This window comes from Chrysoperla carnea, chromosome 1 (assembly GCF_905475395.1).
Source record: "Chrysoperla carnea chromosome 1, inChrCarn1.1, whole genome shotgun sequence".
NCBI classification, from domain to species: Eukaryota; Metazoa; Arthropoda; class Insecta; order Neuroptera; family Chrysopidae; genus Chrysoperla; species Chrysoperla carnea.
In genome coordinates, this window is record NC_058337.1 from 49,086,525 (window position 1) to 49,107,277 (window position 20,753).

Below are 20,753 nucleotides of genomic sequence, written 5' to 3' on the forward strand. Positions count from 1 at the left end.
GATATGGAGAGGTAGCAACAAAAATTTTTCTGGCGGCACCAAATTAGTATTGATAACATTCTTCTCTCCAGGTTTTAAAGTTTCTCGGAGTGGCCAATCACTTTTAGTCCAATGCTGTTCTCTGGCTCTACTATCCCGTAAGCATAAGAAGCATGGGTATTTAGTATAGCCTGCCTGCTGACCCAAAAGCATCGTGAGTATTTTGAAGTCCCCACAAACCATCCATTAATGGTCCTGATATTTAATTCTTTCCAGGATAATGGCCAAATTGTTATAGTTAGTTTTCTTCCATATGCACAGAATAGCCCATTGGAAGCGAAACTAATTTATTTTCATTGTGCAATAATAATACTTTAAGACTAGTTTAATATTACTATAAAATACTATATAATACTACTTAAAGGCTAGTTTATGTTGTTACTAACATCTATAAAAACCTATGTCATAGAATGTTTTGAATATTTTTCCTGTTTTTGGGAGGTCAAAATCTATAAGAAAATTCAAAAAAATCTTATGCAGTTTTTTAGTCGCAGACCTGTGTTATAATACAATTTGCTAAAAATTCAATCTCCTTGTAAACGACTATCAAAGAATTAATTAACATTTTGTCCCATTTCAATTGATTAGGTGTTAACTATTTGTTAAATTGTAGTTCCATTATTCAATGTATAGAACCTTTTTATATGTATATTCCTATACATTATAAAAGTAAAACTGAAAATGTTTGTTTGTTTGTTACGCTTTCACACAAAAACTACTGAATGGATTTGAATAAAACTGTACAATAGTATAACTCATACACCAGAATAACTTGAGCTTGATCTATAATTTATAAAGATGTATTAAAAAAAAATTAAATTTAGTCAATCACGTTGTATTATGCCATGTATGAGCATCATTTAGGACCATAAATTAAAGATTTTTGTAAAAATGTTGAACGAGATATAATTCATTTTGCAAAAATTAAAAATAAATATTTGCGGTTAATTTTTCTTCAATTTAAAGGTAACTTTTTACGAAAAAAAAAGACATAGAGGTCATGGTGATTGATTTAGGAGCCAGTGCTTCGAGGGCAAATCAATTATGATAAAATTTTTACTTCCGCCCTACTTGTAACCAATACTGCCTTACCTCAATTTTGACTCTAGCTACAGCCTTGTGGTGTCAGTTTTTGTACAAAATTCAGTTTGCTAAAAGTAAAATTATCAGTCTATTGTGTTTTAAAAAATACCAACAATACATCGTATATACATAAAAAAAAGACAAGCCTCTATGCGTTCTAGTTCCTTTTTTTTATACCAAAAACCTCGTTCAATTTAATTCGGATAAAAAGAGCATGTGATCACTGTTGTCCATGCCTGAATAACTGAGATACAGTACTTTAGAGTTATTGATATTATATTTTAACATCATATATACATTGAATTTCTTATATATAGTTGTACTATGTGTTTCAAAATTCAATACAATTTTATATCTGTCATTTTAACCGTAATAGACTGTATTCCTTGAGAACCAATTTTTATAAAATCATCAGTGTTTTAGTTTCACTGTTGATATAAAATTAAAATAGCAAATCAAGATGGTGCCTTCGTATGAATAATAATAATAATAATAATAATGGGGTTTAACCTCCGTTTCTCTGACATATACGCCTATAACAGAGGCCACCCACATCATTATTTCTTAATCTTTATTTATTTAATTACAAACATATTTACAATTACATTTTGATGTGGGTGGAGTCGGTTACTTCGTTCTTATCCAAGGGACGACAATGTGATCAATTCTGCACTCCCATTAATTATAAATTGTTCACACTGCCGCTGCCTGGATTCGAACCTTCGTATGAATAAATTTTTGGTTGATGTTTCATACGGGCGAAAATATCTACTCAATAGCTAACATTCTTTGGATGAAACAACCTAAAGTTGTTTCAGTTTTAGTAGGCGTCCCAAAGATCTTATATCACTTCCAAGGGCTTCTGTTAGGAAAGTTGTTGCGGCTATTAAAGGAAACGGGTTGGGCGGCAGGCATGCTGAATTCCTTGGCTTGGCAGTCTATCATGATAACTGTCGGAGCTGTCACAGTGGTGATCAGGAGGAGACAATGTTTCATCTTCACTGTCACTGCTCAACTCTTGCCATGAGGAGATGGACTTACTTGAGCCAGCCTTTCTTTGACGACCTCTCCGACCTAAAGTCTGTCGACGTCAAAGCACTCCTGCTGCTCTTAAGCAGCTCCAAATGATTCATGGAGTAGTGGCCGGGGATGGGCCAACCCTTTTTCGGTATCATAACGTACCCTATGGTCTAAGTTTGTCCCACTCCAAGACAGCCATTCTAACCTTATGTGTAGTTTCGTTGGACTTCGATGTAGTTTATTTTTTATGTCTATGTGGTTTACTCACAAAAAAGTGTGTCCACTTTTTTGACATATTGCACATTATACACCATTCCTTACACACGTATATTGAAAAAATCTGGTAATGCAGGAAGTGTTTCCACTAAGCGAATTTCCTCTGAAGAAAATCGAAAAAATCAATCATATTTCACGTTTAAAAGTTTGTAATTGGTCTTGTTTGACTGTAAGAAACTGTGACTCAGTTGTTATTAGATTCAAGTTTGTTCAGAAATATGTTGAAGTTTTTATAGTAAGTATGTGGATATAATTTTAACGATAGATTTTTAGACATATTTTAGGTTGGATCATCGGTATACAAAAGCAATAGCTCCCTTTCATAAGAAGAAAATTCGCTAAAACTGTTATACTTATATAATAAAATAAAATTTATCTATTTGTATATACACAATAAAGATCCGATTATGAATGGAAAATTTTCATATTTATGTCCAATCTCCAACATGCTTCCTTTATGTTATATCTATCTAAATGACAAAAAACGTGTTTCATAAAAATAAGAAAAACATTTTCTTCTCTAAATAATTTAATTATGCTGAATATTAACGCTTATAATTTAACTTAGCTTAGCGTAAGTTGTAAGTTTTATAAAACAGGTTTAATTTTCCATAATAATTAAACATTATATTTCAAGTTTCATTCTCGAAATCACTGTGTAGTACTGCCCCTGTACGCTTATTCAATACCACATAGTTTAACAGTAAATTAAAATTAAGTTAGTATCTATGGCGACGTGCTTATTTATTCTTTATTATGTCATTTGTGCGCTTACAAGAAACATCGATTTTGATTTCTCTAATCAATTTTTAATAAATTTTATCAGTTATTTTAAATTAAATCATTATTTGGTTAATTTAAAATGAATAAACGTAAATGGAAAACAGTTATCATTTTATTTAAAAAAAAAAAAAAAAAAAAAAAAACCAAAAGTGCAGCTCAAGTGACAAAATTTATCAAACCTAAGCAATATTTAATATATTAAATATACTCATCACAGCTCTGAACATCTACACAGTGATCTCGAGAACGACACTTGAAATATAGTAAGATCGAGCGAGCCCGCGGGTATATACTGATAGTTTCGTTCGAAGAGTTCACTCCCACCCAATATGTCCCCAATATGTCAATCTCCCAGTGATCTCTTCTACCTAAACTAAAGCAAAGCTGAACTGAATGAAGATTAAATTAGCACGTCGCCATTGATACTAACTTAATTGTAATTTACAGTTAAACTATGTGGTATTGAATAGGCGTACAAGGGCAGTTCTACACAGTGATCTCTTCGAACGAAACTATCAATATAATTATGATCGAGCTTCACCCGCCTTCGGCAGGCTCGCTCGATCTTACAATTTACAATCAATTTTAAAAACAATATTAAGTCTATCTTGTAAAAACACCAGTTTTACTGGTAGTTATGTATGCAGGTGTACACAGACTATAATAAATAAAAGAAATAAACATTATTGTGTCAGTATATGTTTTAAAGCTACCATAATAGAGTTCTTACCTTAGTTATGAAAGGTTTACATACCAAATTTAAATATTTTGTATATAATTTTATCGAATTGAGTAGGGATTCTATGTATCATTTTCTTCAATATACATATTATTTTGTTTGTTAGTTTTGGTTCTTATCAAATTTCGTCAAATAATTTATGTGGGTTGTGTTCACACAAAAATTTTTCTAAACCATATTCAATCTCCAAAAATTTTGACTCATGTATAATAATAATTTTGAAAAGTCATTTTCTCGGTGTGGCGATCAGTGATGTTATCCTCAGCCAAAACGATAAACGAATTTCTTTGTTTTGGCAAAAAAGAAACGCATATACGTATACTGTGTCCATCTATAGAATAAAATCGATTCTGAAAAGTGATCATGTCACAATAATCGTAATTTAAATTGAAAAAAAAACTTTATTTTAACAAGTAAAACGGCATGCTATAGCTTTATAAAAATTGTTTGCTTTGTTTTAGTCAACTAACTGATTGATTGTTTTTTTTTTTTTTTTTTGCAAAAAAATAATAAGCAAAACTTCTTACTTATCTCTGAATGTACGAATTCATCAATACAAAAAAAATACAAAATATTATCTATGTTTCACTGTTTCATAAAAACTATTGTTACAATTTGTTTACAACAATGTGTGTGTTAAGTTTTAGGGTAGATTTTCTACTGTTAGTCACTGATGATATTACTCAGAGAGCTTCATATCACAAGCAACATATAAACCATTCAGCTGGAAATTAAAAGATAAATAAGCATAGCTCATAGCTCAATTTATGTTGTAAACATGAAGTGTACCTGGGGGCTTTATTGTGTGACAATCTAAGTACTGTGTATCATACATCTCTCAATATGATTGAAGTTGTTTTTCTCATTTAAAGTAGTTCAACATATCTATTGTTTTTAGCACAGCGGTCGTCCAATCTCATCAAGTATTTCTAAATAGAGCCGTGAAACCTTCCTGCATGACTTTTTTTAAAAACTTTTAAGAAGTAATACGCAGTTTGTCCATTGCCAGTTTAAGTTCCATAAATTCAATCAAATGTCTGATTTTTCAGAAAGCGCTTTAATGGACTTAGCTTGGAACCTATGCCGAAATACTCAACAATCTAAGCCAAAACAAGTATCTTAACTTTTTACCAAACTATGTTAGAAGCTATGTTTATCGAGATTTAAAAGCGTTACTAAATATTAACATAGTTTGGAGTTTTAATTTTACGCAATATGCGTTGCTGCTAAATAAAAACTTTACGAGATAAAATTATCACATTTCTGCATTTCAGAAAACAGAGTTGGTTCCCGATAGAATTATGGCGAGAAACATTGTCGACTATAACATACGAAATTCACTGAGCCGTATTTTGTTAAGAATCTAACTGTTACAGAAACGAATATCAATTGAACTTCTTTTTTATTTTATGTGCTTTATGGTCATATTATTTCTACTAAATATACGGTTTTTGAGTTGCCCACGAAAAACTGATAACATTTGGGTTTTCGCGCATATCAGCTTATAAAATAACAAAGCATATATCGTAAAAAAATGCATATACCACAACTAATTTTGTTACTTGAATATGTGCAACTATATCAGGTATCATTTTTATATTTAATGTATAGCTAATGTCAAGTTGTTGAAGGGAAATAGTCAAGTTGTTGTTTTTTCATTTTCCAAAAGCTGCACTTGACAGCAACTCTGTCCTGTTATTTTTAACCGACTTCAAACAAAAAAGGAGGAGGTTATCAATTCAACTGTATTTTTTTGTGTGTGTTACCTCAGAACTTTCGACTGGGTGAACCGATTTTGATGATTCTTTACCTATTTGAAAGCTGGTGCTTCCCATGTGGTTTCATTTAAGTCCAGTACCGACAGCGGCAACCATGAGAAAACTATAAAAGTCTTAAATTTGCATTAAGTATGCACGATAAGAGGACGAATAACTGAATATCACGCCAACCGATTTCGATGATTCTGTTTTTAGTGACAATTTAGTTAGTGTACTTCAGATTCACTAAAAATCACAAAATAAAAAACTTTTAACAAACAGAAAACCGACTTCAGAAAAAAAACTTTTCCGAAACAAATTAATATACACTAAAAAGTAAAAAATAACGATAATATAATGTAGTTCAAATTATCGTTTTTTTTGGAGTCGGTGTCAGCCAAGCTAATGTAGCAAACTGTTCTGTCAGAGTTGTTTCCTTGGCTGACACCGACTCCAAAAATAACAATAATTTTTTACTACATTATATTATCGTTAGTTTTTTACTTTTTAGTGCATATTAATTTGTTTTGGAAAAGCTTTTCTTTTGAAGCCGGTTTTCTTTTTGTTAAAAGTTTTATATACTTTCAAATACTTATGATCAAATTTTCTTCAAATTTCTAATATATGATCAGATCTCATTCATTTCTCCATTGCTTGAACTATAAGACCTGATACTAAAAATATTTATAAATAAAATATACTCACTGTATTTGTATGTGAATTCGATCGAACAATATATTATTTCATGAAATTTGATTTCATTAATGTTAAATATGTACACTTAAACTACTGAAAGTCTATTTTATATTGGTTAAATATTATCTTACAATTCAATATTTATTCAATTCCTATATTTTCATTGAAAATCACCGGTAGTCACCGAAATCATTCATTTTACAATTTTACGTATTCAAAATACGCTTTAATAAATTGTTTACTAAAGTTTGTATATTTACTTAACTTCTAGCCACTTAAAAAAAATATTTCGTAAAAAAATGTATAAGTAGGTGTACGAAATAAGTAGCTTTGTTTGTAAATAAACACTTTACAGATAATTGGGCAGTAATTCTGTATATTAAAAGCTAAAAAAGGTTCATAATTTCAGAAAATATCGAGAACCTAAATTATTACGGAGTCTTTAGATATGCATCGAAAAGATAAAGATGTATAAATATGGCCGAAGTTTTGTTTTTGTTCGAGGATTTGGATTGAAATTCTTGAGCAAGACACTCTTTAGACTGCGATTTTTACAGTCTATTTCTTCTTGGCTGACGTAAAGGAGCGCATATATCTAATCTAATTCAAATATTTTGAATTTTGTTTTCAATTTCATTTCTTTGGAACTCTAAACTTGACTCTGAATATGGGCATATTTTCCCAATATTGGAGATTTTCATATAAATACTACTCTTTAGACCATAAGCCCACAGATTTGCACCATGCAGTTGAAAATTCATGATTTATCTTTTTCTTTAGTAGTTTAGTAATCAAGAAAATTATATGGTACGAAGGTAAAGATAAATTAAGTATAGTAGGGCAGGATAAATTACGTTTTGCATCTGACAGCAAAGCTCAGATCAATCAAGTTTTTCATCTAGCAAATGAAAAATATCATCATAACATAACAGATATTCATATATTCACATTTTCAACTTGTTGGATGGAAAATTACGTAAAGATATATTGAAAGCAAGTTAAGAAACAAACCATTAATGATTCTGCATGTTATTTTATCATTTATTTTATGTATTTTATCAAGTTCTCTGTTATATAAAGATTTTTTTTTTAAATTACTACCAGAATTTCTGATGCGGTGTCGCAACAAAACTGTCTGCATTTATAATTTACAGTGCTATACATTACATAGCCAGAATGATGTTAATAAAACTCAGTAATGGTAATTAGTTTTATTTATTTTTTTTTTTGGCTTTCGTCTTCTCCACAATTTTTCTGTCTGTCTTAGATGGAAAACAAAAAACCTCACTGATAAAACAATTCTTAATTAATAATTAATTTACAATTCTTTCGCTAGTTGCAAACTTCCCGTCATTTTTTGCCTCTGTTATTGCCAGTATCGCTATATTTCGGAATTTCGGACGTTCGTTTAAATTCATATTGTATCTTCTACATCTAAGCAAAAGCTGTATTTCAATTTCTATGAACTTGGTTCCTCACTGGTATAAATAGTGTTCTAAGAGAAGTCATTGTAATTAAAATAGCTCATCGTTAGATTGTTCAACGTAGTTAATATTCTACGGCATATTCAAGGGCAATAGAGAATATTCATGAAATTAAATTTTGGTTCAACTTTATTGGCTGGAAATTTGAAGTAAACCATTATTTTAGTAATTGATATCGTTTTAATTACTTCAAATTAATTATTAAAAGTGCAAATTCAGTGAGAAAAATTCAAATTTTAAAACGGGCGTGACGTCATAGTATGTGGCTTGCCAGACTTGTTGACATACTATATGGTATTAATTACTTATATTTCGTACGGTATTACCATGAATATATACTGTAATTACTACATAGGTGGGAATTACACCTGTAGTAAACAGTACATGGAACCTGACACCAACTGACAGGTCACATATTAATACGTCGTCAACAGAGAGCGCCAAAAGGGCTGCGTTTAAACATCTCAAAATTATTTTCTATTGAAAATATTTTTTACACTTAGTTACAGCATTTTTAAACAGTATTTATATTTTTTACTATGTTATAACGGTGTAAACAATGAATTAAACATGCATGAATATTCCCTAGAAAGTAAAATTATAATTTTTTTTTGGCAATAGTACTAACACTTTAAAGATATTGTGTGGACTTTTCGCGAAGCTGTAAGTTTACAGAGCTTGTGTCTCGTCTTACACTTTGGCTAGGATAAAAACAAAAAAATTAAATAGACAGAGCAGTAGTAGGGTGATTGTTTTACGTATGTAGTACATATTATATACACTTGTTGTAACAGTTGTTGTTCTAACATCATCTGTAGTGGTTACATAGTGGTTAATACTGCAGTTCTAGTTGTATAGTGGAAATAGAACACCTGATCCACACCAATTCGTTAAAGTCATCAACTATCAGACGATATAGGATTGTTAACAATTTATTAAATTCAAACAATTTATATGTTTACCTTATAATCAACAAATATTTAAGCGAATGTTTAAGTATTATATCGAAAATGTAAACAAGGAAAAATATTTTAACTTTGACTCACTGATTAATTAACTTTTCCTTCGAAAATGATTTCCAAGTTATTTCGATTGTCAGATCTATGTGGTGCTTGCCAAGCGGAAACGGCCTTTTACGAAGTAAACAAATGGATAAGTTTAAACAATTTAGTTGACAGCTATATCACTTCCCTCACTGAGAGCCGATCGATGATAAAATTACCCAAGATCTACCTAACTTCAAAAGAAGCAGAGGACTTCCGAACTTCTCTATATAAGATGTTAGAAAATAACAAAATTTGTTATCCCGACTCCATTGACTTCTATGCTACCGAAAGTCCCTTGTTTGTGAACTAAAAACTTTAATTGCTGAAATCGATTTTATAAAAAGAACTCCCTTGAATGCAGGGTGGAATCAAATATGAACACACACACACACACACACACACACACACACACACACACACACACACATATATATATATATATATATATATATATATATATATCTTCCCGTCATCTTCACCAATCAAATTTCTATATCATCGTATTATCTAATTCGATTATAATATCGATTAATTATTACATTATCATCCGTTTTTAGTAGCTTTTAATAATTGTAAAATTTCAAATTGTTTAATCCACTGAAATCCGGAAGTTTATTTAGACTGTAACCCGCTGGTTCAGATTTATTGCATTTAAGTGTACTTACACAGTCAATGTTACATTTGTTGTAAAGCTATAAGGAATATTCGTTTATTCTAACATGACTCGTTTACAAACTGACACTGGTCCTCAATCAATGTTGACCAGTACTCTATCTTGATCATCAAATTGTTGAAATTATTATTATAAGCCGATTTTGTTAGTACATTTTAAATTATTTATAAATAATTTGTATTTATAAATATTTATCAATATTTATATACATCAATTATGAAAAAAAAAACATTCCGATGTCTATAAACGAATTTCTAAATTCTTTCAAATAATGAATAAAGAGAGGCGAGAATCGTAAGGCTCATTTTCAAAGATTCATTAAAAAACGGTTCAATGGCGTTAAGCCACTACATTTCATTTTGCTTCGCTGAAATACGAAATTGATTAAAATACATTGAGTCACACAAGGATATTTGTTTGTTTGGTTGTATAGTTAGTATAGTTAGTATAATTAGTATAGTTAGTATAGTTAGTATAGTTAGTATAGTTAGTATAGTTAGTATAATTAGTATAGTTAGTATAGTTAGTATAGTTAGTATAGTTAGTATAGTTAGTATAGTTAGTATAGTTAGTATAATTAGTATAGTTAGTATAGTTAGTATAGTTAGTATAGTTAGTATAGTTAGTATAATTAGTATAGTTAGTATAGTTAGTATAGTTAGTATAGTTAGTATAATTAGTATAGTTAGTATAGTTAGTATAGTTAGTATAGTTAGTATAGTTAGTATAGTTAGTATAGTTAGTATAGTTAGTATAGTTAGTATAGTTAGTATAGTTAGTATAGTTAGTATAGTTAGTATAGTTAGTATAGTTAGTATAGTTAGTATAGATAGTGGATATCTCTTTTGGTTTTTGATTTATATTGTTTACAGACGGATAGGCAGACAGACAGACAGGCAGACGGACAGAAGGACAACATTAAATAGACTAATTAGGTGATTTTATGAACACCTAAACCAAAATTTTGTTCGTAGTTCGTATATTTTTAAGCGTTACAAACTTAGGGCTAAACTTAATATACGTTGATATATTTCATACATGCATGGTATAAAAAGTATTAATCAAAGTACGCATCGACGTTTGTTTTCTTTCATTGTTGGTGTTGAAACAAAGAAATATCAAAGTTTAGAAAGCATACAATCAATAATCAATGGAGCAAATAATGCGATCGTAAAACCGATGAGTGAAATGGTAGTTAATTCTAAAGATTGAAGGAGTAGAAAATTTTAATGTCATTATGTCTCCATACACCAAACCACTTTCACGTTATTTATTATTAATTGACAAATACAAATAAGAACAACAAAGAATTTTATTTGCCAGTGCCACCCTAAAAGTTTGTTTTTTTTTTTTTTTTTTTTAAATAAAACACCATTCAAAGTTTTGACTCATACTTATATAGAATGGTTAATTTCTTTAATGAGAAGTTTTTTTTTTTAATTGTAGTTTCCTATTGTATGCATTTATTAAAATGATGTATTATGGTCGTATAATTTATTTTAAATAACAAATAATTCTGCCCACTATATGCAAAACTATTCTTCTCCTAGTACAAAAAAAAAAAAAAAAAAAATAAAAAATAACAATAAGATCTACTATAATCGAATGAGGAAAAATGTTTGAAACTTACTCCCCCTAAAATTTAGAGTTTTACGTTTCCCAAGACATACAAAAAACCTAATAGAAAAACGAAATAATTATAAAATTTCCGGCCAATATACTGACTGATAAAAAAAACTTCAAACAAAAAGAAAACCGACTTCAAAAGAAAAACTTTTCCAAAGCAAATGAATATGCACTAGAAAGTAAAAAATAACGATAATATAGTGAAGTTAAAATTATTGTTATTTTTGGAGTCGGTGTCAGCCAAGAAAACAACTCGAACACCGTTGCTGACACCGACTCCAAAAATAACAATAATTTTAACTACACTATATTATCGTTATATTTTTACTTTTTAGTGCATATTCATTTGTTTTGAAAAGGTTTTTGTGTTAGTTTTCGAAAAATAACACAAAAAAAAAAAGTTTTATTGACCCTCTAAGAATAGGTGCGTAAAATGACTCATTGCATTTTACCAAATAGGACACATAAAATATTAATTGTTCTTTTACATTGATTAGTATGAAAACAAAAACAACTGATAAAATTACCTAAATCAACCCACCCAAGACTCAACACATGATAGAGGATCATTTTACCTATTATAATATTATACACAAAATATAATCATCAGTAAAACATTACTCCTGACTTTTATGAATATTAAAACACATTTTGGTTCTCTTTTTATGACGATATTCAAATATGGCGTTACGGGTAAAATGATCTCCTTTATAAACGTTAAAATGATTCCTATTTTGTGCATAAAATTATAATAGGTAAAATGCTCCTCAATCATGTGTTGAATCTTGGATGGGTTGATTTAGATAATTTTATCAGTTATTTTTGTTTTCATACTAATCGTTGATGCAATGTAAAAGGACAATTAATATTTTATGTGACTTGTTTGCTAAAATGCAATGGGTCATTTTACCCACCTATTCTTACAAGGTCAATAAGACTATCCCTTTGAAAAATTTTGAATACTTCTAAAAATTTGAACAAATTAATAGAAATTTTGATGCCAATATTAAAACATTTGAATAAAGAAATCACTAATATTTCGACGTTATACATATCTAGAATAGGACACCTTTGCCTATATATCATAAAAGTATCATTGCAGTGTTTCCACGAGTCCAAACTTTACAGTTGAATATTCGCCCTTTAATCTTGTAGGGTAATTTCGTAAGTACAACGCTATTTCTACAATACTCAAAATGGTTTCAAAAGCAATTTTGCCCTCGAAAAATGATTACTTTTTTCTCAAAAAGCTTTAGACTTCTTAAGATGATGCTCGTTAGTGAACACAGACAGTAGGGTTGTATTAATGTTATACTCAAAATGACTAAAAAAATGTTTCAGAATACATTTGCTACAATAGATTATCATATTATTTCTTTGTTTAAAACCTACATTGAACTAACAGTAATGTGTGCTTTAAAGGTACTTAATCCTGATTACATTAATACAAAAAAGAGTAAAAACTTAAAAACGTAAAAAACGATATAAACATTTATGTATGTTTAAGTGAAAGTTCTTTTGATTAAAATACATTGAAGGGACTTCACATATATGTTGTATATATGTATATATAATAACAATAAATATTCTACTATTATTTTAATGGAAAGTCAAGTAGCACTCAGTTAAAAAGTAAAACACCAGGAAATGTATACGGAAAAGTATAATAGCTCGGATAACGTTAAGAAAAACTACACACGCCAATGTCCTAAAACTATATAAATATATGAAGAAGAAGTTTTTTCTTCTATATGTCGCGTTCGTATACATCGAATACCATTAACGATAAAATATACTCTTATATACATTACTCCGATAGATATAGAATTTTTCGTTTAAAAAAATACATCGAAATCATTTTATGGCAGAACCTTCAACTGGTAAACGGAAAAATTTCAATATCTCCAATTACTTGGATCTGGAGTAGAACCTGCCAATATGATTGTAGCAAAAAACATTTAAAGCTTCTTTATTCATTTTAGTAATTTTTAACTTTTTTTTTTCACTTATAAAATTTCTTTACTTAATCTTATCTTTAAATTATGACCCAAATTCTTGAAAATTTCTGCATATTTTCAATAAATCAATACGTAAGTTAATATATGTTGAGTGTTTTAATTTGAAAAATGTCTACAGTCTACAGGATGGTTTAAAATAAGTAGCCGTCAATGAGGAGGTTATCATTGACAATAAAACATTATAAAAGTTTTATTTAAACAAAACATAGCCCCAAAGAAAACCCGTTTCTAGCGCTCCATTCTTTTGTAGCAGCACTAATATTGGCCACATTAAGATCCGGAAAAACTTGGAATATTCCTAGTTCTAGATCTTGCATTGATATCAAATGTTTGAAACATTCCCATGAAAAATAGTTCATTGGAGTCAAGACCAGAGTCCGAGATAGCCATTAAATTGGCCCATGTTTTTACAACTAGCTTCCTAGGAAGTTTCTTTCCTACTCCAAATCGAGCGTGGAAGTGCAACTTGTCTAGGTGAGGATCTGTTGGACCAACTTCCTTAAAATAATAAGATAATTTAAATATTAATCTTAGTTGAGTTAGTTTGAATTTTTTTTTCACATTTGAAATTGCTATAACATACAAAAATATAAAACAGTTTTTAAAAAAATTTGATGCTATTTAATACGGAAGCCTGAATGTGTCACTGTGTGTACTAAATGTGTACTATCCACAAGTATTAAACCAACTTTAAAAAAGTCACTAGTTCACTTTCAACAAGGGCACCTGTGACTTGTGGCATTATGGAAACGAACCTATTTGAAGGTGTCGGAATTAATTAATAAACACTTAATAATACTTTTAAAGGTTAGAAATTAGAAATGTGCAGTTGCAAAAGAAAAGCATTATATTTTTTAAATAATACTAAAGAAAATTTTTAAGTAACTACATAAGACTAATTATAAACATTATTAAATTATTATTAAATCCGGACATACAATTATTAATAATTTCAGACAGATTCGGCAGTGTCTAATTAAAGAATAGTCATCACCGACTGACATCTTCAAAAAACTTCGTTTCCATAATTCCACAAGTCACAAGTGCATTTGTTGAAAGTGAACTAGTGACTTTTTTAAAAGTTGGTTTTATACTTGTGGGTAGTACACATTTAAAAAATAAGCTAGTATAGACCCACTTTCTCGTAAATTGACAATGAGACATTCAGGCTTCCGTAATTTAAAAGTAATATATTTACATCAAAAACAAGTGAAAACAAACAATTGACTGAGTTAATTGTTGAAATACCATGCATAGTCAGTGTTGATTTCTTTATCACATTACACAAACAAACATGTGACACATACATAATTGATAATCAAGTATAGTTCATATTATAAAATTCCGCCTAATTGGCGCCCTCGCGGGTAAACAGTGATGTTTACGAAAAAATGTTTCAAACAAAAGTTGTTTAATTTTTGATAAGGAACTTTTTTTACATTTTAACTTTTGTTCTATCTCTAACGGTTTACAAAATGGGTCCTACGGACCCAAGACCCAATTGACCTATGATGCTAATATATGAACTTGACCTCAATTTCAGCTCGATATCTTTTTTCGTTTTTGAGTTATCGTGTCCACAGACGGACGGACGGACGGACAACCGGAAATGGACTAATTAGGTGATTTTATGAACACCTATGACAAAATTTTTTTCCTTGCATCATTATTTTTAAGCGTTACAAACTTGGGACTAAACTTAATATACTATGTATATTTCATATATGCATGGTATAACAAATTTTTTCGCTAAAAAAATAGTTTAAAAATGATTTAATACATATATATTATATCAAAATTCCGAACTTTAAGAAAAAGGGGGGTGGAGCTTTAAAAACTGGTCAACTCGCATAGTAAAGTTATGATATTTTATTTCCCTGCGCTGTCATTTTAAAATATAGTAAATGTATCACCCGATACAAAAAAGATTTTTTATTTTACATCGAAGTCTTTACAAATTTCACTTATTATTAAACTTACGTATAATCTCATCTATCTTTACTGAAGTATAAATTTGGTTGGTAAGTATATAATGACGTTCCAACTACAGCTACGAAGAAAAAGGAACTATATACGTATGTAACTATGTACGTATGTAGTATATATTGTAATCTTTCCTTAAGTTTAAAAGCTAGTATGTTATGTGGTAGTTTGGTATGGTGCTATGAATAATATTTTACAATTTTTTAAAATACAGAGAGTATTACATGAATGTAATGTATATATTTGCTTCCGTTTCAAATAAAATTCCTAATGCAAATCTATATTATATAGAGGATATATTATAAGAGTTTGGTTTACTTCTTATTTTATTTTATTCTTTTTTGGTAAGTTCTGGTGAATAATTTGGCCACATAAATTATTACATTATTTTAAGAATGATTTATTATCCAAAATATGATTAACGACGATGAGAAAACAATTGAATGTTGCATCATGCTAGATTTATACACTCATGAAATTTGCACCAATTGACTTGTGCACCAACTTTGCACAAGTAAATCGTTGCATGTGAATGAAATCATTAAATCTGTTCAAACCAAAATTTGCATGTGATTGATGTATTCGCGTGAGTGTGTAAACGAGACTAGCTGAAAATTTCCTACGTAGTGAACTGGCAATTAGTCATATTTTGGTCTTTTTCTTTTTTTATTTATTTTTTTCTCAGCTTTGACATCTCAGAAAATAATTTTAAAACGACCTGGGGTTCTACTTGTCCCAAATAAACAGGTAATAAATTGACAATAACTTAAAAATTTAAGCTATAATACAAATTATTCATAAATGCGAGGTTATTTAGTGAGTTTATGGGAAACATGAAGCATATAGACAGGAGAACGATCGCTATAGAAAATATTGTCCCCGAAATATGGATAAAATAAGTGAGGCGCTGCGATCAATACGTAGTATCAATAAAAGCGGGCTGTTGTGCGCTAATTTCAAATGATATATCAATTTGTACATTATGCTAACAACAACAGCTAACTTCACAGATACTACTTCTTGATGACAGCGCGGCTGGTGGCTTAAAAATGAACTATAAATTCTACAAATTTTTAGGGACAGGTACGCTAATGCTTTAGTACATAGCGATCTTTCTCCTGTTCTATAACCTTCATGATGGGAAACATGCTCAACACTTGGTAGACGGAACATCTCCATAGGTAAGGTAAAACATACAAATCCTTAGCAGTCTATTATGATAATTAAAAGATATACAAATTTCATCCAAAGTAAAAAATTTTTTAGACTTATTATTTTTATTTTTGTACCAAATTTTGTACACAATAAACTTTTTCAATTCTCTTTAGTTTGAATTTACTCTGCAAGTACTATTTATCCATCATCATTGTATGGCAAACATTATTAATAATCGAAAAATTATAATGATTATTCTATACAAAATTTAGTACACAAATAAAAATAATAAGTTAAAAAATTGGTTAATATTGACAAACAAAATCAATAAATTCGCCATGAACTTGAAAAAATAGTATATTAGACTTACCGCATATATTGCCGAATTGGTAGGGCGCTTGGCATGAATTCAAAAGACCCGGGCTCGATTCTTTATTTACGTGGGCGAGTCCGAGAGAATATACTCGCTATTCCCTAAAATACTCTTTTTTTTAAGAAAGGTATTCTAAGCTGCACTTCGAATTAAGAATGTTTGTTATAACTGAAATAGCTTGTCAATTATTAACGAAGTATCTCAAAATTGATTTAATTTCTATCATCTAGATATGGTCTAAGTGTGTCTCACCCCAGGACAGCCACTCTAATCTAACCTAACCTATCATCTAGATAGAATACTTCACAATGCAAGTATGGAACCTTCATTCGAGTTTTAGAATGGGTAAAATAATAATATAAAAAAACTGTAATTATAAATATTAAAAATGTTACATTTAAGATAAGAAACTTCACATAATAACAATGAAAAAAATAAGTTCAATGAACAAATTGGGAACTTTGAGATATTCACATAAGAAATTAATCAATATCACACATATTTCGAGCTCTTTGCGCAACAAATCAATGCGGTACAATTTTAGAACGTGGGTCTATTTTCGTCGTCAGCCGGTACGATAAGCTGCGTCCTAAGCGGCAAAGATATTTCATGGAATTTGATAAAGAAATAAGTAAGATCTCGCTGACCTACAGATAAACAGGCTAGAATGCATTGTTTTTAAAATATACAATGTCTTTATTAACAACAAAATAATATTTTAATATAGCTAAAGCTGAAAAATAAATCTCAAAGAACGCCAATATCTTTATAAATTTTAGTAAATTATAAGAAAAACTTAAGGTAGTACTATTGGTAATAGACTTTTCATTCAGAATTTAATGAAACTTTGCATAGTTGTCTATTATTATATCATAATTAACCAGTTAAATTTTTAGGGGCTTTCAGAGAACTGAAAAAAGATATTTTAACATTGATCCTTATGGGAAATCACAGATTTTATTTTATTTCACAAAACTGGACGATTTTCAGTTCTCTAAAGGCCTCTAAAAATTTAACTGGTAAATTATGATATAATAATGGACAACTATTCCAAGTTTCATTAAATTCTGAATGAAAGTCTATTACCGATAGTACTACCTTAAGTCAGTGTAAGACAATATCTTATAAATTCACGTCTTATGGGAGATATTAGCCTAGATAAAAGTCTCCTTCCCACTAACTAATGTTTCCTACCCTACGTGAATCTCTTAGTTAAGTAATTTTTATAAAAAAAATTGAACCACGTCCATAAAACCTAAGTACTGTAGGTATAATTAATAGTTTGAATCTATTCATATTTAACAACATCAATTAAACGTCTAATATTGAGAAAAATCACTTACCAGACCGTTACCACTCCGCACTTTACCACGTTACCCATATATTTGAACCTATTTTCAAAATTTCTTTGAATATTGGACAATCAAAATCAGTTAAGGGAAAGTCGCGGTTGTAACGCTTGTGATAACTCCTGTTTTTAAATTGTCATAATCGGTATATTTATTCATTCTATAGTAACAATTAAAAAGCATATGACATTCCTCTGGGCTTATTTGTATCAAAAAATAGCCATCATTCAATAAATATAAAAATCAGTTTATAAATATAGTGTGACTTAATAGTGAAAGTCTGGAATTCATAACGATTAAGTAAAGAGTTAACAAAAAAAAAAGAAAGTATTAATTAATTAATTCTAATAATATTTCTTCATTACTCAATGATTTTCTTTCAGAAGTAGATCAACTATTTCATTGTTTAATATTAAAATTTTACTCAACGCTAGTTGACCAGATTTATTTGAGCAAAGCAATTTTAGGTATGCTTACGTATTTTGATCCTTTAAATACTTCTATCTCTTTGTTTTGTAATTTCTATCTCTTTTTTGAGTAACAGCCATAATAATTTAAATTTCTTAATCCTTTAACTTTTTTTCATTTCCCCAATTCACTTCATTTAATTTAAATAAAACTCATATTTTATTCGTTAACTGATGCTTTCGTTTGAATATATTTTTCACGACGCTTCCACCAAATTTTAATTATTAAATGGTTGCGTATTTTCAGGTTGACATTATATTATCGGATTGACGATAATATTGTTGGACTAGGTCTCCAATTACACACAGTTTTAAATCAGTCTGCTAGGACTTTTTACCTAACCTAAGTTTTCCTACTTTTATGTAACATTTTTATAACTACATCTCGTTTTTAATTTACCGTTAAATATCATCAACTTGTAACCAGTCTGGCACGTATTTATTCCCAAAGAAACTTTCTGTAATTTCGACGTCGAAGTTTTTAGTGCTAGCTCTACATAATTTCAGTACTTTTAGCTCAAAACCTATCTGTTTTTTCACAAATATCGACGATGTGGCAGGCGTCTGCCACTACCCTTATTATTTGAAATTTTCAAACAATAATTTCTTCTTCAAATTTAGATCAATCTGTTAAGATTTGGTTGTTAGATGACCAATCAGAAACAAAGAAATTTTTGAAACAAAAACTATTTTAATAGTATAAACCGACCAAAACTGGGAATAATTGGATAAAAATATTTCAGCTAAATAGTTGTGTACATAAGTAGTTTTGTATTTATATATATTATATATATAATATATGTGTACGTATAGAATATATACCTAGGTATATATCCGATATATGTTTGTACATCTTTTCATGATTAGAACAGTGCCAAGTCACGAATTCGATTACAGAATCATCTCGAATGTATTCTATCAAACCACACATAATAATATGAAAACATATACCACTTCTATTCATATAAATATGTTATGTTTGGTTCTTTCTTCACCACGTTATTTTACATTATCTGTTGGTGGTATATGGTTTTCTTTTTCTTTTCTTCTCTTATATTATCATATACATCATTTTATTGAACGTCCTCAGTCAAATGGTACTGCATCAATATGTTAGAACTAAAGATATTTGTTCAGTTGATATTTTACATACCTACCCGTATTTCTGTCCTCTATTTCAAGTCCCCTACCTCGTTTGCAAAGAAAAACTCCCGAAATGCGTGCTTGTGTGAGCTTTAATATACAGCATGTACCTCTATTTCCATATTTAGTTATTCAATTCCGTTTCCTTTTAAATGGCTACATAAAGTTCTTATCAATTCTCGCTTGATTATCTAGTACTTTTCTTATTTTATAAGTATCCCTCACGGCACTGAAGTGTTAAAAAATAAAATGGAATTTAAGTGAAATTTTTGCTGTGGGTTCTATTTAATGTGGTTCAATAATAAGAACATACGCTCCTATCTACACACTCGATTCAAATTTAAACTCCTACTATTCTTGAGTGTTTGTTTTATGATAAAATTTGTTTTCGTAAACTTCAAGGAAAGTGTAAAGGTAGATGTGTCCTATTACCATGCTCTCTTTGTACCTCAGTACACCTCGGCAATAACGAATACTTTTAATATGGCTTAAACTAAATAGTCTTTTTGAGTTTCGTAGTTAATAATTGTTAAACAATTGTTCATGTTTAATAAAGTACCCGTCTTTCTTAGATATTTTAAATAACATACATAGTTTCCATTATTCTTGGGAGATTCTTACTTCGTATTGTATTATCATCAACAGTAAAAAAATCTACAGAGGCACTTTTTCTGAAACTCACCTTTTATAATTGTTTATGTTTTTTAATTACATTTGGCACAACGATAAAAGCTCGTTTATTTATGTGAAAAAGATATTTCAAATATGCAAAAACTCGGATAATACAGAAGAAATAAAAAATCAAAAAATTTTAATTTTTTTAACCAACTGCCAAGTTTTTATATTTTTTGCGAGTATCTTGTATGTATGCATGTATGCATGTGTGTATTTATATTCGTTTGTAAGTTTCTTTATTACCTCGTATCTTTATTATAAATATATATATTCGTCTTAAAAATCCAAGTGTTCTTAGATAGGTGTTTGAAGAAAAGACAACATAAGATATCAAAACAAAGGAAATTAAAAGAGAATTACAAAAATAT